The following is an 18,613-nucleotide window of genomic DNA, read 5'->3' on the forward strand; positions in this document are numbered from 1 at the left end:
TACCAGGGACCGGTTTCTGGCATTTCAGCCGTCTTCGGCCCGGCTTGCTTGAACCCTGATGGTGCAGTGAGAAAGGGACTCATGTCTGAGTATACCCTGCCACACCTATAGTGGCAAAAAACGATTCAGAAAAGGGGGTGGTGATGAACAGAGTGTCTGAATTAAGCAGACCACTCTTACCCAGTCCAAAGATCAGGGCTTGATCCATCACCGTTATTTAACTCACTGCACCATCCCAGCTCAGAACCTGGCTATATGCAAATCAGTCTGTCCCGGGCCCAGTGCATCATGGGAACAGGGCAGACTAAACTACCAAGCCAATTCTTCACCAGAAAGGAGACAAGCTACGGGGACCGGTTTCTGGCATTTCAGCCATCTTCGGCCCGGCTTGCTTGAATCCTGATGGTGCAGTGAGAAAGGGACTCATGTCTGAGTATACCCTGCCACACCTATAGTGCCAAAAACGATTCAGAAAAGGGGGTGGTGATGAACAGTGTCTGAATTAAGCAGGCCACTCTTACCCAGTCCAATAACCAGGGCTTGATCCATCACCGTTATTTATCTCACTGCACCATCCCAGCTCAGAACCTGGCTATATGCAAATCAGTCTGTCCCTGGCCCAGTGCATCATGGGAACAGGGCAGACTAAACTATCAAGCCAATTCCTCACCAGAAAGGAGACAAGCTACCGGGGACCGGTTTCTGGCATTTCAGCCGTCTTCGGCCCGGCTTGCTTGAATCCTGATGGTGCAGTGAGAAAGGGACTCATGTCTGAGAATACTCTGCCACACCTATAGTGGCCAAAAACGATTCAGAAAAGGGGGGGTGATGAACAGAGTGTCTGAATTAAGCAGACCACTCTTAGCCAGTCCAAAGATCAGGGCTTGATCCATCACCGTTATTTATCTCACTGCACCATCCCAGCTCAGAACCTGGCTATATGCAAATCAGTCTGTCCCTGGCCCAGTGCATCATGGGAACAGGGCAGACTAAACTACCAAGCCAATTCTTCACCAGAAAGGAGACAAGCTACCGGGGACCGGTTTCTGGCATTTAAACCATCTTCAGCCCGGCTTGCTTGAATCCTGATGGTGCAGTGAGAAAGGGACTCATGTCTGAGTATACCCTGCCACACCTATAGTGCCCAAAAACGATTCAGAAAAGGGGGTGGTGATGAACAGAGTGTCTGAATTAAGCAGACCACTCTTACCCAGTCCAAAGATCAGGGCTTGATCCATCACCGTTATTTATCTAACTGCACCATCCCAGCTCAGAACCTGGCTATATGCAAACCAGTCTGTCCCTGGCCCAGTGCATCATGGGAACAGGGCAGACTAAACTACCAAGCCAATTCTTCACCAGAAAGGATACAAGCTACCGGGGACCGGTTTCTGGCATTTCAGCCGTCTTCGGCCCGGCTTGCTTGAATCCTGATGGTGCAGTGAGAAAGGGACTCATGTCTGAGTATACCCTGCCACACCTATAGTGGCCAAAATTGATTCAGAAAAGGGGGTGGTGATGAACAGAGTGTCTGAATTAAGCAGACCACTCTTACCCAGTCCAAAGATCAGGGCTTGATCCATCACCGTTATTTATCTCACTGCACCATCCCAGCTCAGAACCTGGCTATATGCAAATCAGTCTGTCCCTGGCCCAGTGCATCATGGGAACAGGGCAGACTAAACTACCAAGCCAATTCTTCACCAGAAAGGAGACAAGCTACCGGGGACCAGTTTCTGGCACTTCAGCCGTCTTCGGCCCGGCTTGCTTGAATCCTGATGGTGCAGTGAGAAAGGGACTTATGTCTGAGTATACCCTGCCACACCTATAGTGGCCAAAAACGATTCAGAAAAGGGGGTGGTGATGAACAGAGTGTCTGAATTAAGCAGACCACTCTTACCCAGTCCAAAGATCAGGGCTTGATCCATCACCGTTATTTATCTCACTGCACCATCCCAGCTCAGAACCTGGCTGTATGCAAATCAGTCTGTCCCTGGCCCAGTGCATCATGGGAACAGGGCAGACTAAACTACCAAGCCAATTCTTCACCAGAAAGGAGACAAGCTACCGGGGACCGGTTTCTGGCATTTCTGCCGTCTTCGGCCCGGCTTGCTTGAATCCTGATGGTGCAGTGAGAAAGGGACTCATGTCTGAGTATACCCTGCCACACCTATAGTGGCCAAAAACGATTCAGAAAAGGGGGTGGTGATGAACAGAGTGTCTTAATTAAGCAGACCACTCTTACCCAGTCCAAAGATCAGGGCTTGATCCATCACCGTTATTTATCTCACTGCACCATCCCAGCTCAGAACCTGGCTATATGCAAATCAGTCTGTCCCTGGCCCAGTGCATCATGGAAACAGGGCAGACTAAACTACCAAGCCAATTCTTCACCAGAAAGGAGACAAGCTACCGGGGACCGGTTTCTGGCATTTCAGCCGTCTTCGGCCCGGCTTGCTTGAATCCTGATGGTGCAGTGAGAAAGGGACTCATGTCAAGTCAAGTCAAGTCAAGATATTTATATAGCGCACTACATACCCAGAGGGTCTCAAGGCGCTTGAAGAAGGGTGGGGAATTACTTGTCGAATATCCACGTTTTAAGTTGCTTTCTGAATGCAAGGTGGTTCTGAGTAAGGCGAAGGTGAGTGGGAAGTGAGTTCCAGGTTTTAGCTGCAAGGTAGGAGAAGGATCTACCTCCCATGGTGGTTTTGTTGATGCGCGGTACAGTGGCAAGGGCTTGGTTGGAGGATCGTAGCTGGCGGGAGGGGGTGTAGAAGGACAGTCGTGTGTTGAGGCATTCAGGTCCAATTTCGTAAAGTGCTTTGTGTGCGTGGGTTAGGAGGCGGAAAGTGATCCTCTTATTGACGGGGAGCCAGTGGAGGTTTTTCAGGTGACCAGAGATGTGTTCTTTACGCGGGATGTCTAATATGAGCCTGGCTGAAGCGATCTGGATGTGTTGGAGTTTTTTCTGGAGTTTAGCGGTGGTACCGGCGTATAGGGTGTTTCCGTAGTCCAGGCGGCTCGTGACCAGAGCGTGGGTGACCGTTTTTCTAGTTTCGGTGGGGATCCAGCGAAATGTTTTTTTGAGCATGCGAAGAATGTTGAAGCAAGATGAAGAAACGGCGTTGACTTGTCTGTTCATCGAGAGTGAGAAGTCCAGGATGACGCCCAAGTTCCGTGCGTGGTCCGTCGGGATGGGTGCTTTCCCAAGGGCCTCTGGCCACCAAGAGTCGTCCCAGGCGGAGGGGGAGGTGCCTAGGATGAGGACTTCTGTTTTGTCTGAGTTCAGTTTCAGACGGCTGTGCTTCATCCATTCGGCTACTTCTTTCATTCCTTCGTGTAGGTTGGTTTTGGCAGTGTTAGGGTCTCTGGTGAGTGATAGGATCAGTTGAGTGTCATCGGCGTAGGAGATGATGTTGAGGTTGTGTTGGCGTGCGATGACCGCGAGGGGGCTCATGTATACGTTAAAGAGGGTGGGGCTGAGAGAAGATCCTTGTGGTACGCCGCAGATGACTTCCGTGGCCTCTGACTTAAATGGTGGAAGGCGGACTCTCTGGGTTCTTCCGGTAAGGAACGAGGTGATCCATTCCAGTGCTTTTCCTTGGATTCCGATGTTTCTGAGGCGCTGTAAAAGGGTGCTATGACAGACTGTGTCGAAGGCAGCGGAGAGGTCGAGGAGGATGAGGGCGACTGTGTCTCCATTGTCCAGTAGAGTTCGAATGTCGTCTGTAGCTGCGATGAGGGCGGTTTCAGTGCTGTGTTTGGCTCGGAAGCCGGACTGTGATGAGTCGAGGGATTTGTTGGTTTCGAGGAAGGCGGCGAGTTGGTTGTTGACCGCTTTCTCGATGACTTTGGCCGGGAATGGAAGGAGCGAGATAGGGCGGTAATTTTTGAGTTCGTTGGGGTCAGCTGAGGGTTTCTTCAGGAGGGCGCTGAGTTCGGAGTGTTTCCAACTTTCCGGGAAGGTTGCGGAGTTGAGGGAGCAGTTGATGACGTCTCGGAGGTGCGGTGCTATAATGGAGTCTGCTTTGTTAAAGATGTGGTGAGGGCATGGGTCTGTGGGGGATCCTGAGTGGATAGAGTTCATCAGACGGATGGTGTCCTCAGTGGAGATTGGGTTCCAGTCATTGAGGATGTTCATGGGGGGTGGGGGTCCTGCAGAGGGTAGGGTGGGTTGGTCTTCGGGTCGGTTGTCGAAGCTGTTGTGGATGTCAGCAATTTTGTTGTGGAAGAATGAGGCCAGTGAATCGCAGAGGGTTTGGGAGGGGGTGATGTCGTTGGAGTTGGCTGAGGGATTGGTAAACTCTTTGACGATGTTGAATAATTCCTTGCTGTTGTGGGCGTTGTTATCTAGTCGGTCTTTGAATGCGGCTTTCTTGGCAGACCGGATTAGTTGGTGGTGTATGCGGGTGGCGTTTTTGAAGGCGTCCTTGGTGCTGGTGTTTGGGTCTTTTTTCCAAGCCTTCTCAAGGGAGCGACAGAGTTTTTTGGATTTCTTAAGGTCATCGTTGAACCAGGAGGCCTTCTTGCTGCCTAGTTTGATATGTCGTTTTTTAAGTGGTGCTAGGATGTTGGCGCTGTTGGATAACCATTGGGTGAGGTTAGTGGCTGCTTGGTCGGGGTTTGAGGAGTGTGTAGGGGGGTTTTGGAGAAGCGATGAGGAGATCTGGTCGATGGTGATTCTGTTCCAGTTTCTACGCAGAGTGGGTAGAGGATGGTTGTTGGTAGGGGTCTTGTTGTAGGTAAAGTGAACGCAGCTGTGGTCCGTCCAATGGAGAGTTGTGGTGTGGCTGAAGGAGACATGTTTGCTGGAGGTGAAGATAGGGTCGAGTGTGTGACCTGCGATGTGGGTGGGGGTGGTGACAAGTTGTTTAAGTCCGAGGTTGGCGAGGTTGTCCAAAAGGGTGGTGGTGTTGCGGTCGTTGTTCTTTTCAAGGTGAAAGTTGAGGTCTCCCAGAAGGATGTAATCCTCGGAGGGGAGCGCGTGTGGAGTGATGAAGTCCGTGATGTCTTCACTGAATTGTGCGCGGGGACCTGGTGGCCTGTAGAGGAGGGTGCCTCTGAGTGTGGTCTTGGGGTCGATGTGGATCTGGAAGTGAAGGTGTTCAGTGTTGGCGAGATTGACGTCTGAGCTGGTTGAGATGCGGATGGATTTCTTATGGACGATAGCGATGCCTCCTCCTGTTTGGCCGGTGCGGTCCTTGCGAATGATCTTATAACCTTCCGGGATGGCAATGGTGATGTCTGGGGCTGACGTGGTGTTCATCCATGTTTCTGTTAGGAAAGCGACATCCGGGGCGATGGTGTCAAGTAGATTCCAGAGGTCGATGGCGTGCCTGTGGACCGAGCGGGTGTTGAGCAGGATGAATTGTAGGTAGTTGGGGTCGGATATCTGTAGTGTGTTTGTAGATGAGGAGTTGTTCTTGTTGCCGTCGAACTTGCAGGAGTAGCAGGAGAAGGGTCCATGGAGGTGTCCGGGAGCGGCTTGAACGCAGTTGGGGAGTCGGCCGGGGTTAAGGGCTAGGAGGGTGGAGGCGTCGTAGGTAATGCGGGATGGCTGGGCATAGCGAGGACCAGGGGCTCTGGCGCTGGGCGCGGTCCAGGCGCGGACGGGCGTAGACGGGCTTACCCTTGGCGCACCTTTGGCGCGACTGGGGCGCGATCGCTGCGCGTGAACGCTGCACGGAAGCTCATCTGTCATATATGGTTGGGGAAAGGGGGAGGGGCGAGGGCGGCTCAGCTGGGAGGCGGGGCGGGCTCACGAGGACGCAGACCGAGGACAACAACCAAATAAACAAAATGGCAGTGGGGGGAGGGCAGAGCACAGCGCCGGGGGTAAACGCGCACTAAAGTTGAATTAATGACAGCGGAAGCGAGGCGGATCAGCGCCCAGAGCAATACAATACAGACACACTTTTAAATATACAATACAGTTGCAGCAGAAGCGAGGCGAAGCAGCGCCCAGAGCAATACAATACAGACACACTTTTAAATATACAATACAGTTGCAGCAGAAGCGAGGCGAAGCAGCGTTCAGAGCAATACAATACAGACACACTTTTAAATATACAATACAGTTGTTCAGAAAAGGGGGTGGTGATGAATCTTTAATCACCTTATACGAAAAGATGTCCAAGTTATCCTTTGGCATTAATGGACAAAAAGTTTATTTTGGTCTGAAGGATGTTTTAGCTGATTCAAAGATGTTGATGCCGGCATGTTTAGCTGCCATTTCTGTATTCCACATATCCTCATCACTTCCCCCATCCTTGTCCAAGGGAGTATGAGGCCCCGCTCGTAGCTGGTGAATTTTAAAGCTACATGGGCAGCGCAGCAGGGGTGTTCTTCACGTCAGGCTGCAATTATGAGGTGACGACTTCCCACTCCACTTCCACTCGGGCCGCAAAAGTGCTAAGGGATAGGTTTGGAGTGGGAAGTCGTCACCTCATAATTGCAGCCCGACGTGAAGAACACCCCTGCCGCGCTGCCCATGTAGCTTTAAAATTCACCAGCTACGAGCGGGGCCTCATACTCCCGAGCGGTCGCCGGGTGAGGTGAGGTCTTCACCCACACAAAGCTGGGAAGAAGATTACTTTCTCTCCTTCCAGTGGGCATACTATTGTGATGTTTCCTGGTAGATATGTAACTTTTTTTGAGTATATCCTTTGTTGTGTTTTCACTTCACACATCACTCATAGTTGCAGTAGCTTTTCTATTCATGGTCCTGAAGAAAGCTCGGGCAATGTCCCATAGGCTGAAACATGTCGACCGACCTGCACAGCGCAAAGAGGTAGTCTTACTACTGGGCGTGGTTTTATCCTTTGACACACAGATTGCGCTTTGAATGTTATACAGCGCCTGCGTAGTCAATTTTAATTTCATTTTTCATCACTGTCACTTGAGCACTACACTTCAGCAAATATCACTTCATAATGGATATCATGGCTAGACTTCTGACATCCAGTTTTTCATCGGCACTATATGGTCGGTTGAGACATGGAGTGATCAGTGAACATCCCACATGACGCGAATTCCACCATATGGGTGGTCTGATGGGATTTTTTTTCTAGCCAATGGTCTCAACGGCACATGTTCGCACACGCATCCACAGGTGCATATTCGCCATTACAGCTACACACTTTCTCCAGACCTTGTCTGCTCTGTTGTGTGTTTTGTATCACTGAAGATGTCCAACGCCGCCTCCATGCGTTCACGCACCCACTCCTCAGCCATCGTTTTTACTTTTAGGAATAATTTTATCCTCTTTGAATCCCACTGCCGCTATATATATATATATTACCTACTGGCGGTCTCCAGTAGGTAGTTATAATTAGGATCTAGTTTCCATAGGAAATCCGCAACATTCTTTTGGGAATAACTTTGGCGCCGGTTGACAAATCTTCGAGAATTTCTCAAAGAAGATGACCCGCTCCGCTTCTTCCATGAACGCTTTGGGGGGATTCGTCAAGTGGGGGCTGAGAAAAAAGGGGGGTCTCAAAACGTGTTTTCCCCATGTTATTTTCCATAGGACGATTAGACACGGCTATAGCCCGAAAGGCTGAACGGAATTACAAGAAATTTGGCAAAATGGTAGAGTCTGATTCGCAGATCACGCTTTTGCTTAAATGGTGTAAATCCCTCCAGTAGTTCCTGAGAAAATCAAAAGGGAAAAAAATATGTATCTATAAGCACTTACCGTACGCGTACGGGACGCGTACCTTCCCATGCACGAGCTGCATGCTGATTGGCTGTCAACTGTCTGTCAACACTCCAAACCAGAAATAGTGGCAGCCATCTTGTGCCTCGGTAGACTGAGGCACAAGATAGCAGAAAAACAAACATGTAGAACACAAAAAGGGGGCTGGGTAGAAACACCCTGACCCCCTAGGCCTGCCCAGGTGGTCCCACAAGGACCCCCAAGGCCCCAATTTTTTTTTTTTTTTAACCCAGCCTGTTTTTTTTCAAATTACCCCCGGGGGGACCAAATTGCGGGGGCATAGTGATAAAGAAGTGTGCCCTGGGGACTGCCGCCCCCCGGGGCAAAGCAACGCAGCTCCCTGGCGCATACTGGAGGCTCTTGGTGGGCTAGTTGGCCCCCAGGGACTCCCAGTATGCAAGGGGAATTAGTTCCCCCTCTGCAAACGCACCAGGGGTCTGCGTTGCAGAGAGGTGTAAAAAGGGGCATAGCCTCATTACACCTCTCTGCAATGCAGCCCCCTGGCGCATACTGGAGGTTCCAGGTCAGCTAGAAATTCACTGAAAAACCATAGGTTTCACACCAGTTATAGTTAGCTAGTCGTTTTACTCATACAAAACCTTTGAAATTCCCCCGTTATAGTTAGTTCAGCTAACTATAACTCGCGCGCCCGCAATGCACTGCTGAAGACGTCACATATTTCATCACTCATGACATGGTTAGTGACATCACTCATGAAATCACTGATGACATCTCAAATGATGGCATCTCAAATGACATCACTGATGACATCATCCTTGTGAAAGAGTGGCAGACCTCCTCTCACTCTAATATAACCTTTGATACACACATTCAAAAATAGAAACAGAAATTTTCAAGAAAATGGAGATACCAATACCAGTTACAACAACCTATTCGAACATTTACTTCCACATCCACTCATTCACCAACAGTTCTATATAGTCACTCATACATGTACTCAATCATCATATGTACTCATACACCTATACATCCTGTTACACACCGATACTCATCCATAGAGTTACTTACACACATACTCAACATCCATTTACTTGCATATACAGCTATACACACAAACATACACATACTGACTCTCTTAAACGATCACTTATAGAAACACATACTTAGTTATACTGGAACTCTTTGAATCTCTAACTCTCATATATACTCACTTATATACACCAATACTCACATATAGTAGTTTAACACATATGCACTTATTCATAAAGACAGTATTGAGACAGTCATTCACTCTCTAACACACCTATACCCACACTCATCCACCCATACAGTCCTGCACACATGCTGTCTTCAAAACACATATAAACAGTGAGTCACTCATTAATGCATCTATGTGCTAAGTAATATCCCCCACCAAACCATTTAAACACTCAGACACTCATACTGATACTCAAAAAACCAACTGATAACCTATATAGACACTCATGTAGCTACTCACCAACCCATGCAGCCACTTATTAAAAAATGTGTGAGACTGATACAGATATTTACATATTTAAACATTACTCACTAACCCATGTATTCACTAAGATACAATAGATCAGTCAGTTATACGATCAATTTTACAAAAAGGTCATCCATTTAGACGCTTACCCATTTATTCTTCCATCGACCTTTAGATATACATATATAAAAAATATTTATTTTTCAGAAAGACACACATCCACTGGATGATGATGTCACCAGTGATGTCATTTGATATGCCACCAGTGATGTCATGAGTGATGTCACTGACCATGTCATGAGTGATGTAATATGTGACGTCATCAGCAGTGCATTGCGGGCACGCGAGTTATAGTTAGCTGAACTAACTATAACGGGGGAATTTCAAAGGTTTTGTATGAGTAAAATGACCAGCTAACTATAACTGGTGTGAAACCTATGTTTTGTTCAGTGACTTTCAAAGGTTTTTAAAATGCTAATTCCTAACTATAACGTGTTTGAAACCTATGGTTTTTTCAGTGAAAATATAATATATATATATATATATATATATATATATATATATATATATATATATATATAAAACAAAATTCAGCTTAAAACTATGCATTTAAAACTAAATGCATTCTTACAATGACTGAAATCCCAACTAATAGGCAGAACACCACCCCTGCAAAAGGAGACCCAGCTATAACTACTATTTGTTCTGTAGTGAGTCATTATCGACTAACACCATCCCTTCCTATTTTAGAAAGATAAAGAAGGGCATTAAGGCCTAATTAAGATCAGGAATTCTCCCAAACTTCAGCACACTGTACTGGAACAATCAAGCTTGAAAATTCAAAGAAAGCAACACAGGTCTAACTCTGAATTGAGTAGCCTGAAACAAAATTAGATAGAACCATTTCTTAAGTTAATACAGTCTTTATATCAGACCTTGGAGACATAATAATAACTGTAAAGGATAAGGTGACGCAAATGGCAGAACAATTCGTATGAATTCCTTGAAGAAGAACTCGCACTCCGATGTGTCTGAAAGTGAACAAAGTTGAATGAAAGTGGGTAGGTGCTATCTGGTGATTCCTCCTGAGTAAGAGGAAAATTAAATGATTCCTGTAGCGTTATTCCAAAAGTGAACAATGTCCCCAAAAGCACTCAAAACTATGACGTTTAGAAACACGTAATTGACCATTTTTTTAAAAGTTCCTTTGAATGAAGTTTTATTTGAATTTTCTTGAGATTTTTTTACTTTTCATGATGTTGTTTTCACATCAATAATTTTCCCATTTATATATCCCTTGCCCAATGCATTTCGGGCACTAAGCCCTTCATCAGGGGCCTCATATTCTGTCAGAAAAAGATATACACAACATTGAAATAAAACAGTCATTGACATATTGTTAAACATTATATGAACATTTTAACATGCAAATTTGTGTTGGTATATTAACCTTGTATCCCAGGGTGTAAAATTCATGAACAGAAAAAAGTGTGGAACAATCCAATAGTGAGTATATAATTCCTGAAAGGAAAATCAAACTGAAAAAAGGGAGGGTCAATTGGTGCATAAAAATAAAAATTAAAATGAAGAAAGTGTTAATCATGAACCGAAATGTGGTCACATCGACTCAGTGATTTCAAATCATGCAAGCAACTAAGTAGATCTTGCAGCATAGCGGAAAACCGTTGTTCGTACCTTTAACCTGTTGGGATGGTTGGTTTGAATTCACAACTGGTTACGAGATACCAATATAATTAGTGGCGCTTATTTATATCTGGAATGTGCAAGAGAATAAAATAAAGCATTTATTGTGGTGAAAAAACACGTACTCAGTTGAAGGTGATGAGCCATATAAGAATCTAACTGACGGGCATTTCAAAGAGTGACTCGTACATCTGGAGTTTCGAAAAAAGTCTTGTTGTCTACAAAAATGTAGGAAAGGTACATAGGTTAATGTGCACCTTGATAATGAAATAATGTCAAATTACAAGCGGTTGAAAACATGCCTTACCGCGAGTATAGTGGATGTGGCTCCTCCGGCACTTCAGTCGCTTCCATGTTGATCCTGGAAGTCAGAAATATCACGAGAGTTAGACGCGTTGTTTAAGACGCGTGATGCGAAGCTAGAAATTTGAAAGATACTATGGAATTCGCGTGATTGGGGAAAAGAAAGATCCTCAACCAGAAGTAAATAAAACGAGTGTGTTAAAAAACGAGGGTGTGATAGCCGTAATTCGGAATGAATGTGGAATATTGGAAAAATAGGAATGTGACTAATGTCTGAAAAAAAGGGACAAAACCCTGGTATGAAAACTCGGTTAATAATTAAACAGCCACTGTACATGTCGAAAAGCATGATAACAAATACATTTATACACAAATACATTAGATAATCAAAAATGAGTTTCTTATATTGGTATAGCTGTTAAACGATAAATCACCTGGGTGGTCTGCCGTAGTGAAGATTTTACAGCCATTAATCACTGTCAAAAAATGAGGGTTCACAAAAAAATGTTGAAATCTACATGATCATTGAGTCCTTTAGGATGAATGGTATTGAGAAAATGAATCCAAAATATTTCATATCGTAAGAGGTACTGTGTGTTGTTTCTTCCCGGGAGGATCTGAGGTTGTTCCAATACTAAAAATCGGATTTGACTCGGATTATGGTTATGAGTGTTGCAATGTAATGCTGACTTAGAACTTCTGTATGAATATTGCTTTTGTGTTCCGTTAATCTTGTTTTGATTTTTCGCTCCGTCTTTCGCACATAAGCCAGGCCACATGGGCATTTGATCTTGTAAATCAGATTGCGACTGTCGCATGTTACCGTCACTCTTAATTCGATTGTGGTTCCTCGACTTGGGTGCTGAAATTCTTTGCCTTTTACGATGACATTACAATTTGCACAATTGTGGCAAGGTAAAGTACCTTTATATGAATGTTGTTTCTGATCATCCTTTTGGTTTAATAATTCTTTGATGTTCTTGGTACGTTGGTATGCAAATCTGGGTGTACTAGAATATATACCATTGAAATCATCCTCCAAAGTTAAGGACCAATATTTTAAGATACTTCTTTTAATTTGTTGACTCTCAGTTGAATATTTAGAGATGAAAACCATTCTCTGTTCCTCTTTGGGTTTGACTGGCGTTCTTAATAGGCTTGTGCGATCCAGTTTCTGTGTTTTGAATACAGCTTCCTCCAGGATACCTGTTGGGTAACCGTGCTCTTTAAATTTAGTTGTGATGGTTTGCATGCTTTCATTGAAGGCTTACTCTGTGGAAGAGATTCTTTTTAATCTCAACATTTGAGAATAAGGAAGTGTTTCTTGAGCGAGTATTGGTGAAAACTTTGAAAATGTAGCAAATTGGTACTGTCGGTACTTTTAGTATAAACTGTGGTTTCCAATTTTCCGTTTGTGTGATGTATCATGACATCCAAAAATGTTATCTGACTTTTGTGTATGGTGTATGTGAACTCAATCCTGTCATTTACCTGATTCAATTTGGATATGACATGGGTTAATTCATATTCAGACCCTTCCATAAAATGAATATGTCATCGATGTACCTTTTGTATAAAAGGAGATTGTCCGACCATTCGCGATTATTCAAAATGTTGTCAAGTTCAAAACGGTACAGGAAAATGTTCGCATACGCAGGAGCCACGCAATTTCCCATTGATGTTCCAGAAGATTGGATGAAAAATTTGTTGTTCCAGCTGAAGAAGCTATGGTAAAGCGTGAAATGGAGTAAATCCATAAGAAATATTTTCAAATCTTAATCCATGTCGTCATCATTAAAACGGATGCCATGGCTTCCAATTCAAGATTGTGAGGAATTGAGGTGTATAACGATTTCATGTCGATAGTACACAAAATACTGTCCTTGGTATACACGGCTGCGTGCTCCTCTAAAATGGTGAGAAAATTGGTAGTGTCTTTTATGTACGTTGTCATGGTTTGTACTATGGGTTGTAGGTGTTTATCTAAATACTTCGTGACAGGCTCATGGATAGAATTAACAGTAGACACAATGGGCCTACATGGTGGATGGGTTGGATGTTTATGCACCTTAGGGATCATATACATATAAGGTAATGCAGGATTTTGTTTGATGAAGAATTATTTTTCTTTGTTTCCAATGGTCCCACGGTTTATGGCTTGGTCAATGATGGTAGTGAGTATTTTAATTAATTCTTTGGTTGGATCCTGGTCAATTTTGTAATATGTGTAGGTATCATACACATGTTCATTCCCACTGTTCATATAGAAATCTCTGTCCAGGAGGACGAGGGCCCGCCTTTGTCGGCCTGTCGAATTGTGATGTTGGGATACTTTGCCAAATTCTTTAGAGTTTGCTGTTCTTTAACTGAAAGATTCGTGAATTTAGTTTTGGGATGTTTGTAAATTACTTCAATATCCTTTGAAATTACTTTCTCGAAAGCATCCAAAACCTTGTGACTGGTGGGTGGTATAAACTTACTCCTGTTCCATAATCCCATGAGGGTATCCTTCGGTGGCTCTTCTGATTTAGGAATGACATTCGAAAAGAAATGTTTTAATCTTAACGATCTCATGAATTTATAAATGCGTACCTGGGTATCCAATAAGTTAGAATGAAATGTCGATACAAATATAGTCCCTTTTTGTAACACTTGAGTTTCGAAACGAGTAATCTTTAATTTGGAAAGGTTAATAACTACGTTTTTTGACTCCTTGTGTTTTTCGCTATTGAATCCTCTTGGATTCTTTATTTGACTCCTCCTGGTTCTTCAACTGGGGTCTGGCCTTTCCCTAAAAAAGCCACGTTCGAGGTGGTTGATGGTGCTGCTCCATCGCATGTGGATGGTTTTTTACTGCTCTTACTTTGATCCTGTTTTCCGAAAGGAGGGTACCCCCTACATTGTGATTTATTCGATGATGATGTTTCATCCGTAGATCTACAGGAGTTTGGTTTTTGCCGTCTGCGTCGGGCATAAATGTCTGCCCAGTTATATACTTACCCATATTTATAGTCCAGGGTGTCTCTTTTGAATTACCTGTTTTTCCTTTCATTAATTTCTTTTGTGTATGTATCGAGCTGTTTCTTGATGTCATTCAGTATGTCATCTAATTCCTCTGAAGTAAGCATTTGACTTAGTTCATGTTTGAGTTGTTGTGATTCTTTTGAGAGATTTTCTATTAATTTGGCCAATTTCTCTATTATTAGTAATATAAGATCTAAGGAGCATTTATTGAGTATTGCTTGCCACTTTTCAGTAAATTTTGAATTGTTTTTGCATGGTATTGATTTTAGCTAGATACCTAATCCTCGAGGTATCCTCTGTATTTTATTAGCGTACTGGCATGCAGTCGTTGGTTCACTATTTTCTTTGACATGTAGAACAGTTGTTTAATATTACTCTGCTTGGATCCAGTGCTGCTTGTTAAGTTTTATGTTTCTTCAATTAAGGTCTTTTCATTACAAGGATATGTTTAACATTAAACATTTCCAAGTCCTACTTCTAAATTCCATGTACCCTGTCTTATTGGCAGTAAGGCCTACTTATGGGTGACTTATTGATATTTCAGTAAGCTTGTCAAAAAGGGTATTTTGACAGTTCGAATTTGCAGTTGAAAACTGCAAAGCCAGGCTAGAGAAGGTAGGCCTGCAGTCATGTAGTAGCTGGCTCAATTGGTGCTGCATTCCACCAGTGACATTTAACTTATGGGCCCTGGGTACACTTTTGCACTACATACAAGGAACTCAGAGGTAAGTTAAAAATGCCAATTAGGAGTCTGACAATTTCATCAAGGGGGGGGGGAGGTAAAGTGCACAGACTTCTACAGCCAGCAAAACAGTCAAGGCTAAAAATCTGGAGGTACACCAGATAAAAGATTGTAATTTCCAACAAAAATATGTACCATTTACTCATCCAATCACTTGTGGAAAAAAAAGATTTGCCTACCATTGAATTTTTGTAGCTTTCAACTAAGCAGGGGCACTTGAAAATGCTATGTGTGAATTACTTCTTACCAACATTGAATCAAGGAAATGTCTAGAAACCCAAGATAAGGCTCTCAGGCTATCCCTCCTGCAATTGAATCAGTGTGTTGTTAGGTATGAACTGCTAAAAGGTGCAAGTTACACAAAAGTGGAATGTGGGTAGGAATAGAGCCACTGCACTGTGTAGTCCTACTTAGTGCACGGTCCAATTAATTAATTAATCTAGGAATGACCTCTTTGCTAAACCTGTAACTAGCATAAACCTCCGAAGCTGTGCCTAAAAATAGAGTCACCCACAGCCTGAAAATCTTCTCTCTCTCCTTCTTCTCCTCTGTTGAGCTCCAAGAATACACATACCCTTCGATATAGCATTTGTGAAACATTGGAATGCATTTTAGGCCCTTTTTATACTTTCCACCTGGTTCCCGCCTGCTGCTAATTGATCGTGTTTTGCATGTGCAAAATGCTTTGCTTTGATGAATTTCCTATTGTGAATGCTTTGCACATCAAAATAGTGATTTCCTATTTGATATAGGTAATGTGGTATTTTCTGATGCAAAATTAAGAAATTGCAAATTATCCAGTGTGGTATGCAATTATCAAGAAACATACCATTAATGGCTCAATATAGATTTTAAAAAAGCTATCCAGGGAGTATAGCTGAATCGCCCACAAAATGGCCACCGGCGTCTGAGTCTCCCACTGCATCGGAGACCTCTTCTGGAGCCTTCCAATGACTAGCTGACTATTTTCTTGATTTGGTGTGCAGCGCGGAATATGTAGGGAGCAGGAAGGTATCTTTTTATGTCCATTTATAGGTATATTTACTCTGTCCACCATTTTGAAGTCACGTCTATCAAGCAATGCGCTCCTGACTCTCGCACTTGCTAGGTCCAGTTATTAAATATGTTGGGGACTTCTAGGACTGCCTTATTTATACTACTGAAGAAGACATTTGGCTTACATTCAAACATGGACATGGTTAATTTTAGGCTTGAATGGCTATTGCAATGCTTGTTAATAGGGAAGCAGTAGATATGCGCTTATATGTATGCATATTTCCTCATTATTGGTAAATCCTCACCAACTTTCACCCCAATTCTTAATACTCAACATAATGTGCTTTTGGGAATACTCTTTTCAAGTCTTCACTGAAAATCGGAGGTGTAATATGTAAATTTGCTCTCCTTTTGAGCTGTGTTAGTGTTAGTCTTCATGTCTTTAGGAATGGACTCAGCAACTTATTCCACTCCAAAGGTTGCATCTTTACCAGAGGCAATGCCTATACCCCATATGGATTCTAACAGCAGTGCAACTAAAAGGAAAAGAAAGGACCCAGCTTCTCCAACTAACTATCCATTACCTCTAACACTCGATTACTTAATGGCTAAAATAAGACATTTGAAAAACTTTGTGATGGAAACTAATGACACGCATCAGAGGATTAAAGAAAAATGTCTTGGATTCCGGGTGACTGAGGTGGAACAACAGTTAATTGACGTCCAAGATATAGTAAACAAGGTTGTAGTGATGTCTAAAGAAATTTCTCTTTTAAAACAACAAACAGATGACTTGGAAAACTGCAAAAGACGCAATATACCACCAATCTATGGAATTCCTGAAGGTGCAGAAGGCTTTGACATGATCTCCTTTATTAAACGCATATTCCAAAAATTGGCAGCCTCATGGAAGGAACCAATCTTAACCTGCAAAAAGCTCACTGTGTTGGCCAACAACCCTCAGGGACATCTCCATCAGCTCGATCAAGTGGAATTATAGATCTTTTCTTACAATACACTGATTTGATGATGGCTCTATTAGAAGTCAAACAGAGGAGAAATGCTATAGTCTGGTCAGAAAGTCTTCTTTATGCAGGATGTGGCTTGCATTATAATCCTGCTATAAAATCCATGAACACTCAGTATGATGTAATACACCAGTGCTTGTTCACAGTCACCTACAAGAAAGAAACTTTATCATTTGACTCTCCAGAGGACATAAACAAAATCATATTTCAGCACAAAGGAAAGGAATGGACCTCGGAAAGACTTGATTTCTCTGGCCTAATGTGTTTTGCTTTGTCTATGTGCATTTCTTATTCTAGTTGAGGTTCTTCTAAATACATCATCCTCATCCTCTCTTCTTCTCTTTACAGGCATCCATCATCTTACCTGGATATTTGTCCCGGATGTCTCTCTTTTACATGTACCCTTCCCTCGCCCTAGTGTTTAGACCCTGTAAGCACTCCTAGTTTTCTTATTATGTTTTCCTAGTTTATACTCGTTTTTTCTCTTTTTTATTATTATTCATTTTTGTTGTTACATAATTGGTTACGGAGGTCTCCCTGCCCGATCCTGGTTGACTCCTTATCGACAGTCTGTCTTTCCATTTGCGTTCCACCACCCCATCATTGCATTTATATTGAACTATATGTCATGCCGATCACCATGGTTAAAGCCTTTTTGGTGTCTCACCGTTTCCACTTTCTTTATCAGATTCTTTCCTTTCCTTTTCCCATTCCCCAGCTTCCCCTCTTCCTTTTTTTCTCTATTATGTTTCTATCATCTTGCTCCAATAAGACTTACTTGCTCACTGTTATATTTGTTGTGTTACTGGTTTTGTTTAACTTTTCAAATTAAGTTTACTACCCTGCTTATTATTTTTTTGGATCACAAATAATATTTGTGTTGTGTATTGGAATGTCTAAGGCCTACATAATCCTATCAAGAAGCAGAGACTGCTTACTCATTTATCTTGACTAAAATGTAAAATTGGTGTTAGAAGAAACCCACCTGCTAGATAAGGAAATTAATTCATTGCGAAAGAATTTTCACAAATTGTTTTTTCTGGTGGGTAAGAAGAAAGAAAAAGATCAATAGCGTAGATGGATTCTCCTTCATTTCATCATAAATCATACACCAATCTCCATTCTTAACGTCTATACCAGTGTTGGTGTTCAATTTTGGGAACGAATGTCAAACAAGATATAGGGCCAGATGTAGGTAAATGGCATTTACTGATTCGTAAATACCCAATTTTACCGATTCGGTATTTACAAATTGGTAAATGCTATGTAGGTATTTTTACCGATTTTTTTACCGAATCTGTAACATTCGGTAATTACCGAATCGGTATTTACCGATTCGGTAATTGCCATTGATTATTTTGGGCCTTGAGGCCCATAGGAACCAATGTCAATTACCGAATCGGTAAATATTGATTCGGTAAAATTACCAAATTTACAAGGGGGACAGGGTGCCACTTTGACACCCTGTTGCACCCCTGATTTTGGCTTGTGTGCCATGTGGCACACATACATGCCCTAAGGGCACACATACATGCCCTAAGGGCATGTATGTGTGTCACATGGCACAGGTGTACATGCACAGATGTGCATGTACACAGGAATTTGTTATTTACCATGCAATAGTATTGCATGGT

The sequence above is a fragment of the Lissotriton vulgaris genome, chromosome 6 (genome assembly GCF_964263255.1).
Source record: "Lissotriton vulgaris chromosome 6, aLisVul1.2, whole genome shotgun sequence".
NCBI classification, from domain to species: Eukaryota; Metazoa; Chordata; class Amphibia; order Caudata; family Salamandridae; genus Lissotriton; species Lissotriton vulgaris.